Source organism: Lepisosteus platostomus, chromosome 16 (assembly GCF_059453375.1).
Source record: "Lepisosteus platostomus isolate fLepPlt1 chromosome 16, fLepPlt1.hap1, whole genome shotgun sequence".
Taxonomy (NCBI): domain Eukaryota; kingdom Metazoa; phylum Chordata; class Actinopteri; order Semionotiformes; family Lepisosteidae; genus Lepisosteus; species Lepisosteus platostomus.
This window is the reverse complement of record NC_142626.1, coordinates 1,563,974-1,579,767: the sequence shown is the minus strand read 5'-3', so window position 1 is coordinate 1,579,767 and position 15,794 is coordinate 1,563,974. Positions and strand designations below refer to the sequence as shown.

At 59.8% G+C, this 15,794-nt stretch overlaps 1 protein-coding gene across 6 annotated transcripts in view; it reads right to left on the bottom strand.

Moving 5' to 3' along the window:
• LOC148646643 (pyruvate carboxylase, mitochondrial) overlaps positions 1-15,794 on the bottom strand; it is a 93,545-nt gene that overhangs the window by 29,337 nt on the left and 48,414 nt on the right. The window lies entirely within an intron of this gene.

Sequence of the window (15,794 nt, the reverse complement as noted above, 5' to 3'; positions counted from 1 at the left end):
GCTCTGAAGATAAAACCCACAGGACCGTATCTGAGGGGCATCCTTCTTCTGTAACGACACACACACACACACGATCCGTGCGTGTCAGGAGTTACTGGGGCACAAACAAGACGTCCTTCCAGGGCCTTAAATAACATCTCAAGCTGCTGTGGTTCAATTTATTTCTTGTTTTGTTTTCATAGGCGGCTGTCAACACACACACACACCTAACACTGACAGGGAGAGAGGAAGAGGTGCAGGGAGAAAGGGAGAGAGAGATATGGATGGAGAGAGAGCGAAGACGGAAGAAAAGAAGGAGAGTGACAGAGGGTCAGTGCTCAGGCCAGCCTCAGCGCCGCAGCGGGGCGATCCCAGCCCACAGCGTGAATCTGGAAGGCGCACACACACACACGCGCGCACGCACGCACGCACGCACGCACGTACACACACAGCAGGTGCCGGGGGAGCCGAGACGCTCTCTTCCCAGCCTACAGGAGCAGGTACGGAGCAGCCGGCTCGCAGCCAGGAGCGAGGTCTGCCCTACTTTCCCCAACGAGGGGCTGCCGGCTGATCGCGCCGCACGGGGCTGCCGCCACCTGAGCTGGCTCCCGCCACGCTGACAGACCCCTCCGCAGGGCGGCCCAGGGGGCAGGCGGAGAAAGGCCTGGACAGGCCCTGCCCAAGCTGCCCACTTACGCCCGCCTGCTTGGGAAACCCCAGTCAAGGTCAACATGACCAGTGTGACCCTGACTCTCTGGACTGTAGGGGTACAGTGTGACCCAGACCGGGCCGGCGGGCTCTGGACTGTAGGGGTACAGTGTGACCCAGACTGGACTGTAGGGGTACAGTGTGACCCAGACCAGGCCGGCGGGCTCTGGACTGTAGGGGTACGGCGTTACCGTAAGAAGCAGATATCAGCCTGTACTCTGAGCAAGACCTTTACTACCCATATAACTCCACAGTATCAAACTTTTCATTAAAAATCAGCCACTTGGCAGGAATGTGGGTGGGTGAGAATTTCTGGAATCACAACAGCTCCTGCCACAGTCACCTAGAGGGACAGAGGGAGGGAGAGGAGAGGAGCAGGGAAGGAATGAAGGAAGAGAGGGAGAGAGGAGAGAGCCTGGAGCCGGCAAGGAAGACAGGATGCTGGGGGATTAAAACCGCTCCTACTCGAATCCGTGTTTTGACATCCTGGCAAATTACGGTCTGTCTCACACGGGCGCACCCCGCCTCCCTCTGATCCCTGCTCGTCAGGCAGACAGACATTTCATTTGCAAGGTAAGCTGGAGCAGATTTATGAGAGCAGACACCGGCGAGGAACACGCGCAGCTCCAGACGGATGTCTTATTTAAATGCCCGCGCCGCGGGAGTGGAGGAGCCCTCTCTACAGCACGTACCGTACGCGCCTAGAGGCTACCGGCATCGACGATCCAGTCACGTACCCACAGGTCCGCCAACGGGCTCCCCTAGCCCGGTCCTGCCCCGAGTCTGGGACCTGGTTACTAATAAAACCTCGAGGAACAGCCCGCGGGACAAACCTGCCCTTTCCCCTCCTCCCCTCTCGCTCCTGCTCGTTGTGCTTCCCTGTCCCAGCTGGGCAAGCAGGTAGAAGACGCGACACAGTACCCCTAACACAACACCGTACCCCTAACACAACACCGTACCCCTAACCAAGAGACGTGCGGATGGTGAGAAACCAAAATACCTGAATAAAACAGTCGTTCGTCCAAACTGAGCAGGTCAACAGCTGAGTGAATATAATGACTTAGTTCAATTGCTTCTGAATGCTGGTAGACTACATTGCGACACTCGTCAATTTTCCTTTTGGCTCGTTTCTAGTGGCCTCCCCCCTCCCTGCCTCTTCCTCCTTCTCTCCCATCTCTCTCCGAGACCCAGCTCGCACCTGTGACCCTCTCCTCTCCCCCCGTGCCCCGGTCTTCCGCACGCTCCACAGAGCCCTCCAGCGGGTCTCTCCCCGAGCCCTCTCTGCCCCGGTGGGGCCGGACCGGGCCGGGCCGGAGGGTTCATTGGGGTGGGATTCGGACAAACTGGCCGTGTCTTACAGACGCGAGACTGGTCTCAGATCGGTCCAGAGCCCTGCAGCGGGTAAAACCCGGAGCGGACCCGACAGCGGTGCAGTGGGCGTCCGGCTCATGGCGCCTGTAAAACCCGGAGCGGACCCGACAGCGGCGCAGTGGGCGTCCGGCTCACGGCGCCTGTAAAACCCGGAGCGGACCCGACAGCGGCGCAGTGGGCGTCCGGCTCACGGCGCCTGTAAAACCCGGAGCGGACCCGACAGCGGCGCAGTGCGCATCAGGCTCACGGCGCCTGTAAAACCCGGAGCGGACCCGACAGCGGCGCAGTGCGAGTCCGGCTCACGGCGCCTGTAAAACCCGGAGCGGACCCGACAGCGGCGCAGTGGGCGTCCGGCTCACGGCGCCTGTAAAACCCGGAGCGGACCCGACAGCGGCGCAGTGGGCGTCCGGCTCACGGCGCCTGTAAAACCCGGAGCGGACCCGACAGCGGCGCAGTGCGCATCAGGCTCACGGCGCCTGTAAAACCCGGAGCGGACCCGACAGCGGCGCAGTGGGCGTCCGGCTCACGGCGCCTGTAAAACCCGGAGCGGACCCGACAGCGGCGCAGTGGGCGTCTGGCTCACGGCGCCTGTAAAACCCGGAGCGGACCCGACAGCGGCGCAGTGGGCGTCCGGCTCACGGCGCCTGTAAAACCCGGAGCGGACCCGACAGCGGCGCAGTGCGAGTCCGGCTCACGGCGCCTGTAAAACCCGGAGCGGACCCGACAGCGGCGCAGTGCGAGTCCGGCTCACGGCGCCTGTAAAACCCGGAGCGGACCCGACAGCGGCGCAGTGAGTTTTCCCTGGGTCTCTCGGAGCTCGGCTGCTCCCTCCTCTCCTCCCCCGAGTCGCAGCGCAGTAACTAACGACTTCGCAGAGAAGAAACAAACAAGTCACTCCCCCCAATTACAGTCGGAGCCGGAGCCACTAATTGGCGAATAAATCACACCGCGTAAACAGCGGGCTGGCCATCAATTCAGGATCCTCAGCCCAGCCACCACCAAACGGCACCGGTTCCCGCGCCGCTCGTTAAAGACGACAAAACGAGCTTTATAGAAAATTATGTAAATGCGAAAGGCAATTTCCCCGCCGAACGAGCAGACGGGAGAAAACGCTGCCCTGTCCTCCCCGGAGGCCCTCTCCGATTGGCTGAGCGGCGTCTCGCCAGGACCGCGCCGGCACGCAGGCCGCGTCCTGGATCGGTTAGCGGCCTCTCCGGAGGGCAGCGCGCCGACAGCCCTGAGGGCTTGTTTTTACATCCCCACCGCCCCCCGCTCAGCGTCTGGGTCAGGCCCTGCGCGCTTGTACACCAGATCCCCCTCTCCGACGGCGACGGTTTAGGGGGGCTGGGGCTTCGCTCCGATCTGCTCGGACGGAGACGAAACCGATCGGAAAAGTGTGTGTGCGCGCGAGAGAGAGAGATGGCTTAATGGCTATATTCCATTCCACCGCTCTCTTGCATGTGACCACACCTCTCCTGCTGTGCACAGCTCTCAGCTTTCTTTCAAAGCTCCCACAATGCTCTTGGAATTCCCAGTCCTTAAACCAGCCCGCCTGCTTCGGCGCCACCCCCCCGAGCAGCTCCAGTGCTGGGAGAGAAGGCAGCGCCCCCCCGTCTCCTCCTCCAGCGACGCTCGTTCTCGTCGGGCTCACCCGCCCCCCCGGGGTCGGATGGCGACGACAGGGCGAGCACCCCCGACCGGGCCGCCCGGCCTCGCCCCGCCTCGCTCCTGCATCCCGGCCTCCGAGAGCTACAGAAAACCAATAACAGAGCACCTGCACGCTTCAGCGGAAATCCAGCCCCCCTCCCTCCCAGGTCAGAATAATGTTCCGACGAGAAGCTGAACTGTGAAGCGTACGAGCAGCCGAACATTACAGACCTGCTGCAGCTGTGATCGATGGTCCCGAGCTGCACGTTGGGGGGCTTATAATAAACTGGGGTTCGGCGAGAGGCAGAGAGAGAGAGAAGGAGGGTAAATTCAATAAAGCACAGCGGAGTGGAACATGAATATTTATGGCGCTTGTTTTCCTCTCCTTCCTAATTCAATAAGGGAGATAGCGAGGCGATATCTCGCTGTAATTGCCCTTGGAAACAGAGCTGACATGTTTTTATGTAAATAGAGAGGGGAGGAGGAGGAGGAGAACGGGCAGCTGGCTCGCCGAGCAAGACGGAGGAAGATGAGGACAAAACGAAGAGCCGGAGGGACAGCGGGGACAGAGAGGGGCCGGGGCGAGAGAGAGAGGTGGCAGAAGGGGCAGGAAACGCGACCAGCGGGGGGGCTCGATGCAGAAAGCGGAGAAGGACGGGACGACTGTAGCAGCGTCCGCGGAGCAGCCCGGGACGGGGACCAGAACCGGAACCGCAGGAGCCGTTTTTCTAGGAAAGACCTGCTCAGCACACGTCGCCGCACAGGAACCTCGGGTGAGCCGAGACCACCTCCGCCGTCTGTCCACCCTCAGACCTCCGGGCGGATCTCAACACTGACCAACTGCTCTCTCGCCCGGCGGCTCACCGGAGCTCAGCAGGTCTCCGCTTCTGCCCCCTGTGCGACACCGGAGAGATGAAGACGACGTACACGCCTATTCCTCCTCCTCATCTCGCACTCATCGGCCCGGTTCGATTTTTCCCCACTGCCAGCCCCCCCCCCTGAGCGTGCACACGCAGGAGAGCTCAGGCGTCGGGGGCCGAGACAGACCCCACGCTCTCTCTCTCCCCCCCCTCCCGACACTGTCAGGCCGCTGACACTCTCAGCCACAGGGGCGGCGCTGTTGAGCAGAAGGCCGAGATCTAGCTGGGAGCGTGCAGATGTCATACGTCACTGATTTCACAGAGGAACTGCAGTCTGGACATCGAAACTGGGCAACACAGGCAGACCTGGCCCCCCAGGAAGGACAGGCTCAGTGATCACAGCTTGGAAACCGAAACTGGACACAGGGAGGGGACAGGCTGTGCTCCCACTGCCAGCAGTGAGAGAGAGACACGGACTTCCTTCTGCGCTGTGAAGAAAAATCCAACATCCTTCCCCAAAACCAACCTTATCCCAGAACCCCCACACCTGCCAGCATCAGAACACTTCCCAGTCCTACTGGGGGAGGAAACTCCAGAGCTGGAGCCCAGCGCGTGATCTCCAGTCACAGCCCGAGGAGCGAGCCACTCCAACGAGACACGGTCGTTGTAAATACTTCGCCAATTACTGCTTGAGCGCCACCACGTCATGATGTCACCCGGGTTACTTGAACTTGAGAGTACTGACGCACGGCCCGTGGTGCGGAGACAGGGGTTCCTAATAAATCGGCCGGTCACCTCCTGCATTTACCCACAGCTGCACACCGAAGAGGAGCGGCGCAGCGATGGCCTGCGACGAGGGGAGCGGCGCTAAATCATTCAGGGGCTGCCGAAGGCCCAGGAGGAACAGATCCTGTCAGCACACGGGGCCAAACTGCCGCCGCCGCGCAGAATTACATTTAAATACAAATGGATCTGGAGACGAGGTCTGCACCGAGGACAAGAAACCGCCTGAGATGAGTTTCTCCGGAGACGGGGCGCTGAACATGACCTCGGATTATTTTCTCCTACGCCCTTGCTCATTTCAATCGGAGCGGGGGCAGGGGGGAGGCAGAAGAGAGGTCGAAGGTCAAATTGCACGAGGTACCGCGCAGGCCGGTAGGCTGAGGACGCATCAACATCCGAGAGATCCCGACTCCGATTTCGCGCCCAGCGCGTGGCAGGCTCTGGCGTGAACGGGGAGGGGGGTGCGGTCAGGAGCATCCAGACAAGTTATGTTCCAATTCCTCATTTCCACGGAGGTCAGGGGCTCGGCCTGTGTGCGCCGTCCCTCCGGGCGCCGGTAGCGGGCCAGCCCGTGGCGTTGGGCGTCTGGTACGGGGCGTTGCGCGTCCGTCTGTCCCAGGAGGCGACGGACTGGGATTCTCTCCCCTCACTGTCCCAGCTGTCCCCCTCTCCCTCCCCACGACCTGAAACCTGTCGCAACAGGAGTCCGACGACGCCGGAGACCGCGGACTGGATCAGACCGCTGTGCCACGGGACCCGTACTGCAGCCCCGTACCCACGCAGCTGAGCGGCGGACGGAAGACAGCTCGCGCAGAGGGGGGGGCTTCGATCGCTTCGCACGTCAAGCAGCGCGGGGAGGGAGTGGGGGTAAAGGCAGAGAATTATTTAAGAACCAACATCAGGCTCATTTTCCAACAGCTGGGGCCGCGAGGGGCTCGCTGGCTCGTCTGGTGCGGTAATGTGCCGGAATCACCTCCGCGCCACAGATCGCTATTCCTGTCACGGCTCGGCCCGCCAGCCTGCCGGCGCCCGGGGGGAGGGGGATGAAAGGCAAGACAGGCCTGCGGTCTCCTCCTCTTGCCCCGGGGCTACCGCAAGGGTCCGGGGGTCCGCACAGGGGGGGGTGGAGAGAAGGGGGCACCCCAGGGAGAAACTGGACTCAAACTCTCCAGGAACCCCGAAAAAACAGCTCTTCACGCCTGCGCACACAGATCCAGAATCCCAGGGAGACCCCCTTCGTGAATGCTGTCAGGGTGGTCCCCTGTGGTTTGAGCCCCCCCAGTTACAGCATGAAAGCACCGCTGCCTCTCCGCGGTGACAGCTCTGGGGACGCCAGGCGGGGCTGTCCCCCTGCTTCAGCGCGCAGATCGGCTCGTTTGTGCTTAAGACCTCTCCCCCTCACCCCCCCCTCGGTCTCGAGCAGCGCCGGGCCACGCCATCGGCGGGCTTAATCAGGACACCATCAATCAGGCTCCTCACACGAAATCAAGCTCCCTCTTGTCCACAGAGAGCAAAGACCGAGATGGAGAGAGAGCACCCCCCCTCACCCACCCCAAAACGGTACTGCTTTAGATAAGGGTGCTCTGAATAAACCGACGCACTGGTCGTTTTACAGGCGGTTATCTGCGCCGACTGGGGGGAAAACCTGAAACTGTATCGCCCCTTCCCTGCAGTCACACAGAGCGCCTCACGGGCACAGGAACCCAGCCGGCCGCTGAAAAGGGGGTTTGGAAGAGGTCAGATTCCTACTGCACGGGACGTCCGATCCTCTCCCGGGGATTCACTGCGGTGACTTCCATCACGTTCCGCAGAGCGGCCCCGGAGCACCAGCCCGACCTGACAGCACCGCAAACCTGGAGCGGATCAGACTGCTGCGCAACGGGAGTCGGGCCCCACAACCCCCTGAAAACCCCGGAGCGGACCGGACCGCTCCGTCGCGGACGGCGACTTCGCCGCCCTCGCAGCCCCGGGAGCCACCACCACCCGGGCAGGTTATTGATCACCCCCAGCTGGCCGTGAAAGGACGGGACCGCGGCCCCCAGCCCGCGATCAGCAGAGATGATCGGCTGTCACGAAGGATCCGGTCTAGTGGCAGCAAGGAAGAGGGGGGTGGTGAGGGAGTGACTGGAACACAGGGCTTAGCGGGAATGTGGTGTCTCCTAAAGCAGCTTACAAGGGAATCAGGGAGACGGCGCTAACAATGGGAGCTGTCACTCCGGCTCTCTCTCTCTCCTCGCAGGCCAACGCGGACGGCGGCGCGCGGTTTAATTACACTGTTCGGAGCTAGCCGTGTGAGGCAGGTCCGCACACCGGCGCGGCGCCTGGGAGACGCCAGGGGAAATAAAGATGACAAGCTAAACACGGCCCGAGATCGAGAGGGAGGGGGGCGCGGCGGGAGCGGGCTTTCTGAGGCAGGGGGACAGCACCGCGCCACTGCTGCGGACCGAGCCCGCTGGGTCCTGCCCGGGCAGACCACTGAACCATACTGACGCAGCAGGGCCGGACCCGGACCCGGACCAGCTGCCCGCCCGGTCTCACAGGACCGGACCCGAACCACCCACACGGTCTCACAGGACCGGACCGGCCCCAAACCTCCAGACCCGCCGCCCGCCCGGTCTCACAGGACCGGCCCGGCCCCAAACCTCCAGACCCGCCGCCCGCCCGGTCTCACAGGACCGGACCCAAACCTCCAGACCAACTGCCCTCAAGACCGGCCCCGAAAAAACCCCGGAGAAAATCTCGAGCTGTGGAAGTCCTGGGGGGGGGCGGATCTTCCGAACCGAAACGCTCATTCCCTCATTTCCGCAGCTGTGTTTTTCCCCGAGAAGCCGCGTTCCTGCGATCTGTCAATTAAAGCGATTAAGGAGTAAGAGGAGAGAGAGAGAGAGAGAGAGAACACTGATGCAAACGCCCAAATTAGAGTAAATGACAATTAAATGAGCTGGAGTCCCGTCGTCGGGCGGCGCGTTGTAATCAAGACCCAGAGGGACGCAGCTGCACGTTACGGCTTATTTTCCTCCGCTGCTGCGGCAGCTCTTCCTCGAATTCTCTCTCAGACTTCATTTATCCCGCCGTAATCTGATTCAGCTGTCTGGTACGAGCCATTACCTCCACACACACTCTCGCTCACACACACACACACACACTCCGCCGCGGCGCCGCTGCCAGGCCTGGCGCGTTGGCGTTACCGGACCGCGCGTCGCTCCTGCAGAAACCGGAGCCCGCCGATCCCCAGCTCCTGGTTTCCCACCGGCAGCGGCTCAGCGAGCCCCCGGAGTGTGTGGTGGTGGTGGTGGTGGGGGGTTAAAAATCATTCCTTCCCCTTCGTTTGCTATGGAGTTTCTCTCTGCCGCCCCCGCCACCGGACAGAACGGCGCTCAACCCCCGAAGCCCACAGCCCACCTGTACCCCTTGACATTTCACACGCCTCCTTGATTTACTCTGTGCCAGACCAGGAGCGGGCGATCCTGGTCCTGCAGGGGGCGCCGTGTGCTGTCCGAGCAGCAGCACCTGAAAAGCTGAGAGAAGCTGCTCATTTCGTCCAATGAAGCCACTAACGAGCAGACTGAGCTTGTTAAGAAGAGCAATGGAATGAAAGCCCGAAGGGAGACCGCGCCACCTACAGGATCAGAATTAGCCACCCCTGCTCAAGACTGAAGCGATTTAGTTCCTTTCAGACAGACGGTTTGCGTATCCGCTGAGCCCTCGGCTGCACAATCAAGCCATTCATCGACTTGAGATGAAGCTGAGCTGTTTGTTTCCAGCCCTTAACACAGGTTAAGAGCTTGACTGCTGCTTTGTCAGTGAACTAAAATCCCAGACTTGTGACTGGAAACAAATAAAGCAAACACTCCAATGAATCATCTTCCTAAGGCACAGATCACTGCAGGACATGAGTGTGGTGCACGATATAGCAGCCCACAACAGCACAGCAAATAGCAATACTGTACAGCACAGATCACTGCAGGACACGAGTGTGGTGCACGATAAAGCAGCCCACTACAGCACAGCACACCGCAGCACAGAGCAATACTGTACAGCACAGATCACTGCAGGACACGAGTGTGGTGCACGATATAGCAGCCCACTACAGCACAGAGCAATACTGTACAGCACAGATCACTGCAGGACATGAGTGTGGTGCACGACATAGCAACCCACTACAGCACAGAGCAATACTGTACAGCACAGATCACTGCAGGACACCAGTGTGGTGCACGATATAGCAGCCCACTACAGCACAGCACAGCCCACCGCAGCACAGAGCAATACTGTACAGCACAGCTCACTGCAGGACACGCCAGCACAGCACAGCTCCCCAGACCGCAGGGCTGTGTGCCACCTGAGGCTGCGGCAGGTCTTCAGAGAAAGGACTCCAGTTGGCCACGACTGGATTATGACAGCTCCCACAGGAGGGCTCGACAGGAAGTGTCACTGCCAGCGCCCGTGATGGGGGGGTGGGGGGTGGATTGAGGCATCTCTCCGAGGAGCTAACGGGACCTAATTGGTTTGTCCTTTGGAAGTGCAGCCGACACGCTATCGGGAGACTGGAGCTGCTATTATCTTTAAAACCAGGCTGCAATTCCTTCTCAAAAAGGGCCAAGTGGTTTGTCTCTCTTTCACACACACACACACGCTTCTTCTATTCCCATCTTTCGGAACGCGGAATGGGAACCGTACGGACACGTTCCGGTTTCCGGGGCCGAAGAGGCCGTGCGCGTGGCGGGGAGGGAGACCCACATGGGTCCGGAGTCGGAGCGGGGGGGGGGGCGGGGGCACGCCGCCCGCTCCTGTCCCCCGTACGCACACGCACGGCGCCGCACACACGCACACACACCTTCCCGCGACCTTCACGCCGCTCCGGGGCCTCTTAACATTCCAGCCAGGAGCGAGCGGCGCGCGGAGAGAGGGAGAGCGCTCCGCTGTGTGCCTGGAACATCTTCATTAAACCCGTCAAGAATTAAGCCCTTTTAATAGAGGCTTTTGCTCCATTAGGCTGCCAAGTAACGTGACTCTCGCAGCTTCCCCTCGCTGTCAAACCCGATCTGCGGGACCGCGCCGGGAACTCATTTCGGCCTTTTATTCCGTCTTTTAATTTATTTCTCCTCCCTCCGACCCCGCTCTCGCAACCAGATAGAGTAATTTCTCTCTCTGTCGCCCCCCCCCTCCTCCCGCGTCGCGCAGCAGAGAGGAAAAGGGATGTCAGCGAAGGAAATGGTCATTTTGGCAGCTGTCTGCAGATTCAAGCCCCAGACAAGCCCTCTGTACGAATGGAGCTGCTGTCGCCGCCACTTAAGCAAATTTCACAGGACAGAGCTCGGCACCGGCGGAGCCCCTTCCTTATTAGAGACTTATCTCCGACTTCCCTATTACTCCTGCCTTGAACGAGAGCAGAGCAGAGCCTCTCTTCCACCCGGGCACAGAGAGACAGACAGAGAGAGAGAGAGGGTGCCTGGACTTCTAATCACACTGCGTTTTACACTAAAAAGGCAAACCGAAGGCCACAGGAGAGGAAGAGGGGAGAGACGAGAGAGCTGAAGGGGAGGGGAGGCGACAGGGGAGTGATGGGAGAAGACGGAGAGTACTTGGGGCTCACGCATGAGGAGACCGACTCCCCCAGCCAGGGTCCATCGATCTGTCATTTTTCGCTGGGCGTCCTGAATGTTAATGGCGGCCGGAGGCTGTCCCCGAAGGGCACAGGCCGACGGGACGCCTCTCCCCCGACTGCTCCTGTCCGGCGTCCGGACGGCACGCCAGCACCCCCTCGTTCATTAACCCACTCCTAAGGGCGCCCTGCCCCACGCGGCGGCCTGGTCACCCATCCCAACGGGCTGCAGAAATCCTGAGCCCCAGAGCTTCCCTGCCCGGTTCTTCTCTTCTGCTGCTGGCCTCTGGATGTTCATTATTCCCTCCTCTCCACCTGCCCTCTCTGCCCCCCATTGCACTTCGTCTAACAAGACTGGACCAGCTGTCCCCCAGGTCTAACGAGACTGGACCTGAACCACTGGACCAGCTGTCCTCCCGGTCTAAGAAGATGGGACCTGAACCACCGGACCAGCTGTCCTCCTGGTCTAACGAGACTGGACCTGAACCACTGGACCAGCTGTCCCCCTGGTCTAACAAGACTGGACCAGCTGTCCTCCCGGTCTAACAAGACTGGACCTGAACCACCGGACCAGCTGTCCTCCTGGTCTAACGAGACTGGACCTGAACCACTGGACCAGCTGTCCTCCCGGTCTAACAAGACTGGACCAGCTGTCCTCCCGGTCTAACAAGACTGGACCAGCTGTCCTCCCGGTCTAACCAGACTGGACCTGAACCACTGGACCAGCTGTCCTCCCGGTCTAAGAAGATGGGACCTGAGCCCCTGGACCTGTAGGCTGTGACTATCAGAGGAGATGGTCCAAGGTCTTGTTATACTGGTTCAACCACCCCCAGCCTCTGAGTTCCACCCTGTCAGAGAGGACCAGCCAAGGGGCTGCTTGTTGCAGTGTCACCAAAATCCTTCGTCTCCGCAAACTGCCACGGATAAAAAACAACTGCTAATGACTTTTTTCAATTCTAATTAATTTCAACGGAGAACTACATTAATGATACATTCACCAGAATGAGCGCAAAAAAAAAAGACTTCTCCGGTTGAGAAAATTAAGTGGCTCGGCAGATGGATTATTTCCATCTGTTTAAAAAAAAAACAGAATTTAAAATTATCACCTCTGCCTTCTCTCCTCGGAGACGATCCGAGTGTGTTCTTGCCATGACTCACAGTGTCAGAGCAAAAATATAACATTAAAAAACAGAAAAGCGTCCGTTCATTTCCCTGGTGTAAAGACATCTACTATCTGCTTTTCTCAGAAATATCTGGCCATTTTTACGGTCGTTAATCTTTCTTTTTTTAAAAAAAAAAGATGTTAATGTTCCGATACCGTCTGTCCCACTGTCACCAATCTGAAACGATTTTGCGTGCTAAAAAAAAAAAATCAATGAAACTGTTTTGTTTTTTTTCCCCCCCAGTGGAACTGCAGATGTCAGGAAAGAGGAAAAATAGAGGGAGGGGGGGAAGACGGGAGAGAGCAGGGAATGGGAGTGGACTGAGAGGAGAGGAGAGGGAGACAGGGAACCCAGAGACGCAGGGAGTCGGGGAGAGACGGAGAGGGAGTGGGAGATGGTGGGAGTGCGACGGCAAACGAGAGCAGGAGTGGGCGTGAGAGAGAGGAGAGAAACTGGGAAAGAGCAGGAAAACGAGACGGAGAGAAGAGAGGAGGGAAAGGGGGGGGGAAGATGAGACAGTAAAGATCGTGCCGTATTTAAAGATTTCAGACGCGCGTGCCGGTCCGGAGGCTGCAGCCCGAGTCCGATCGGGAGCCCCCGGCCCGTCTAGCTCCTGTGTCCCGGAGAAGGAGGGGCGGATCTGGATCTGGATCACCCGGGGGGGGGGGGGGTTTGGGCAAAGACAGCTCCGCTTTCATCAGCCACAGAACTAACAGACATGAAAAGGCTCGTCTCGCACTCCCAGTTCAAAGGTTTGGCACCAGCTTCCCACCTGCCCCAAGGAGAGGAGAAGACCGCATTTCAAGAGAGAGAGAGAGGAAGAGCGCACTCCCCCTCCCTTCCCGGCCCCCTCCCTCTCTCCGACGGATCACTCCGCTAACTAAGCTCTCTCTCTGAGGGAGATAACTCTTTTAAACAGTGTCTCTCTCTCTCTCTCGCGCGCTGGCGGAGCCCTGGGGGGGACAGCGGCGCAGAGCGAGCGAGAGAGACGCTCGTTCCAGACGGGCTCGGCGGAAGAGAGAGACACAGGCCGCGCGAGTGTGTGTGTGTGTACCTGCGTGCGCGTGTTCGGCTGGTGGGGGTGGGGGCGCTGCTCGGCCTCCACGTCTGCACAAACACAATGCGCGGCCCGTAAACCCAGCGCCGGATTCTTCCAGGGAAGGAACAAAACTGAAAAGAGTGCCCCCCCACCACCCCCCCCAAACCAATCGGGGTCACGCACACACTGCTTTTATTTCCTGCTCCTCCCCGTGCGACGAACCCGCTCTCCTCGTGGCGAACAGAAAGAACGATCCCGTGCAAGGGGGAGACCCTCTGGCAGGCTCGTGTCGGGGGAGGGGGGAAACTCGGGGTCTCGGCGCCAGCCCCCTCGAGCGAGCGGGCTCCGACGCGGCGCCTCCAGACTCGGCTCTGTCCCGGAAGTGCGTTTGGGGGCCCGCCACAGTAAGACCCGAGGGAACCCTGGTGCACTATGGTGACTGGGAAACTCCGGCACCCCCTCCAGCTCTCCTCCAAGTTGTTCTGGTCAGCCCCCTCCCTCTGCAAACTCACGGGCTTCCAGAACGGTAAGGCCAGGAGGCGAGAGCTTCCCTCTCACGAAGACTCTTCCAGCGCTCATTAACTGCATTCAAGCAAGCGGGGCGGAGGAGAGGGGGAACAGCACACAGTGACAGACAGTAATGGTAAGGGGCAGCTTCTGGGCCACAGCTGACAGCTACTGTCACCTGCGAGCACATCAGCGCTGGACAGAGCGAGCAACACTCCTGCCCCCTCTCCCCCTGTGCAGAGACCACCACTGCACTGCACACAGTGAGCAACACTCCTGCCCCCTCTCCCCCTGTGCAGAGACCACCACTGCACTGCACACAGTGAGCAACACTCCTGCCCCCTCTCCCCCTGTGCAGAGACCACCACTGCACTGCACACAGTGAGCAACACTCCTGCCCCCTCTCCCCCTGTGCAGAGACCACCACTGCACTGCACACAGTGAGCAATACTCTCCCTCTGTCCCCCTACACACAGACCACCACTGCACAGCACAGTGAGCAACACTCTCCCTCTGTCCCCCTACACACAGACCACCACTGCACACAGTGAGCAATACTCTCCCTCTGTCCCCCTACACAGATCACCACTGCACAGCACAGTGAGCAACACTCTCCCTCTGTCCCCCTACACACAGACCACCACTGCACACAGTGAGCAATACTCTCCCTCTGTCCCCCTACACACAGATCACCACTGCACAGCACAGTGAGCAACACTCTCCCTCTGTCCCCCTACACACAGACCACCACTGCACAGCACAGTGAGCAATACTCTCCCTCTGTCCCCCTACACACAGACCACCACTGCACAGCACAGTGAGCAATACTCTCCCTCTGTCCCCCTACACACAGACCACCACTGCACTGCACACAGTGAGCAATACTCTCCCTCTGTCCCCCTACACACAGACCACCACTGCACAGCACAGTGAGCAATACTCTCCCTCTGTCCTCCTACACACAGACCACCACTGCACAGCACAGTGAGCAAAACTCTCCCTCTGTCCCCCTACACAGACCACCACTGCACAGCACACAGTGAGCAATACTCTCCCTCTGTCCCCCTACACACAGACCACCACTGCACTGCACAGTGAGCAATACTCTCCCTCTGTCCCCCTACACACAGACCACCACTGCACTGCACAGTGAGCAATACTCTCCCTCTGTCCCCCTACACACAGACCACCACTGCACTGCACAGTGAGCAATACTCTCCCTCTGTCCCCCTACACACAGACCACCACTGCACTGCACACAGTGAGCAATACTCTCCCTCTGTCCCCCTACACACAGACCACCACTGCACTGCACACAGTGAGCAATACTCTCCCTCTGTCCCCCTACACACAGACCACCACTGCACAGCACAGTGAGCAAAACTCCCCCTGTCTCCCTACACACAGACCACCACTGCACAGCACAGTGAGCAAAACTCCCCCTGTCTCCCTACACACAGACCACCACTGCACACAGTGAGCAACACCCCCTCCTCTCTCCCTGTGCACAGAGTCAGCAATACTCTCCCTCTCTCCCTGTGCACAGATCAGCACTGCAATGCACAGTCAGCAATACTGCCCCCTATCTCTCCCACTGCACAGAATGAGCAATGCCCTCTTTCTCTTTGCACCGATCAGCACTGCTCTGCACAAGGTGAGTAATACCGCCACCCCCCCCCCCCCCACTGTGCACAGTGAGTGAGCAACACTTTCCCTGCACATCTCCCTGTTCGCCTTTTCACCAGCGTCGCCCTCCAAGACGTTCTGTCCACCCGCACCTCAATATCAAGACCAGCTTCCTGGGATCGGTTAAGGAGGCGTCTAACAGGAGAGCTGGTCCCGAGTGAGAGAAGCCGAGGATCTCCGGAGCGCCAGAGAGAGGGAACAGGGGGATGAAAACAGAGGAACAGCAACCAGAGCCGAAGGCTACCCTGCCATCTGCTGCTTCTCCCAAGCCTTTCGGAGCGGAGAGAGGGAGGGGGAGAAGCCGGCACGGAGGCACCTCTCGGAAGACGCGCTCCGGTCCCGTCAGCACTTGGCCATCTGTGACGGGCGGCGTTCCAGCTCGCCGAGTCACGACCGGCTCGGCTAATTAACGGACAGCCGCACGCCGAGAGAGAGGAGCCCCAGAC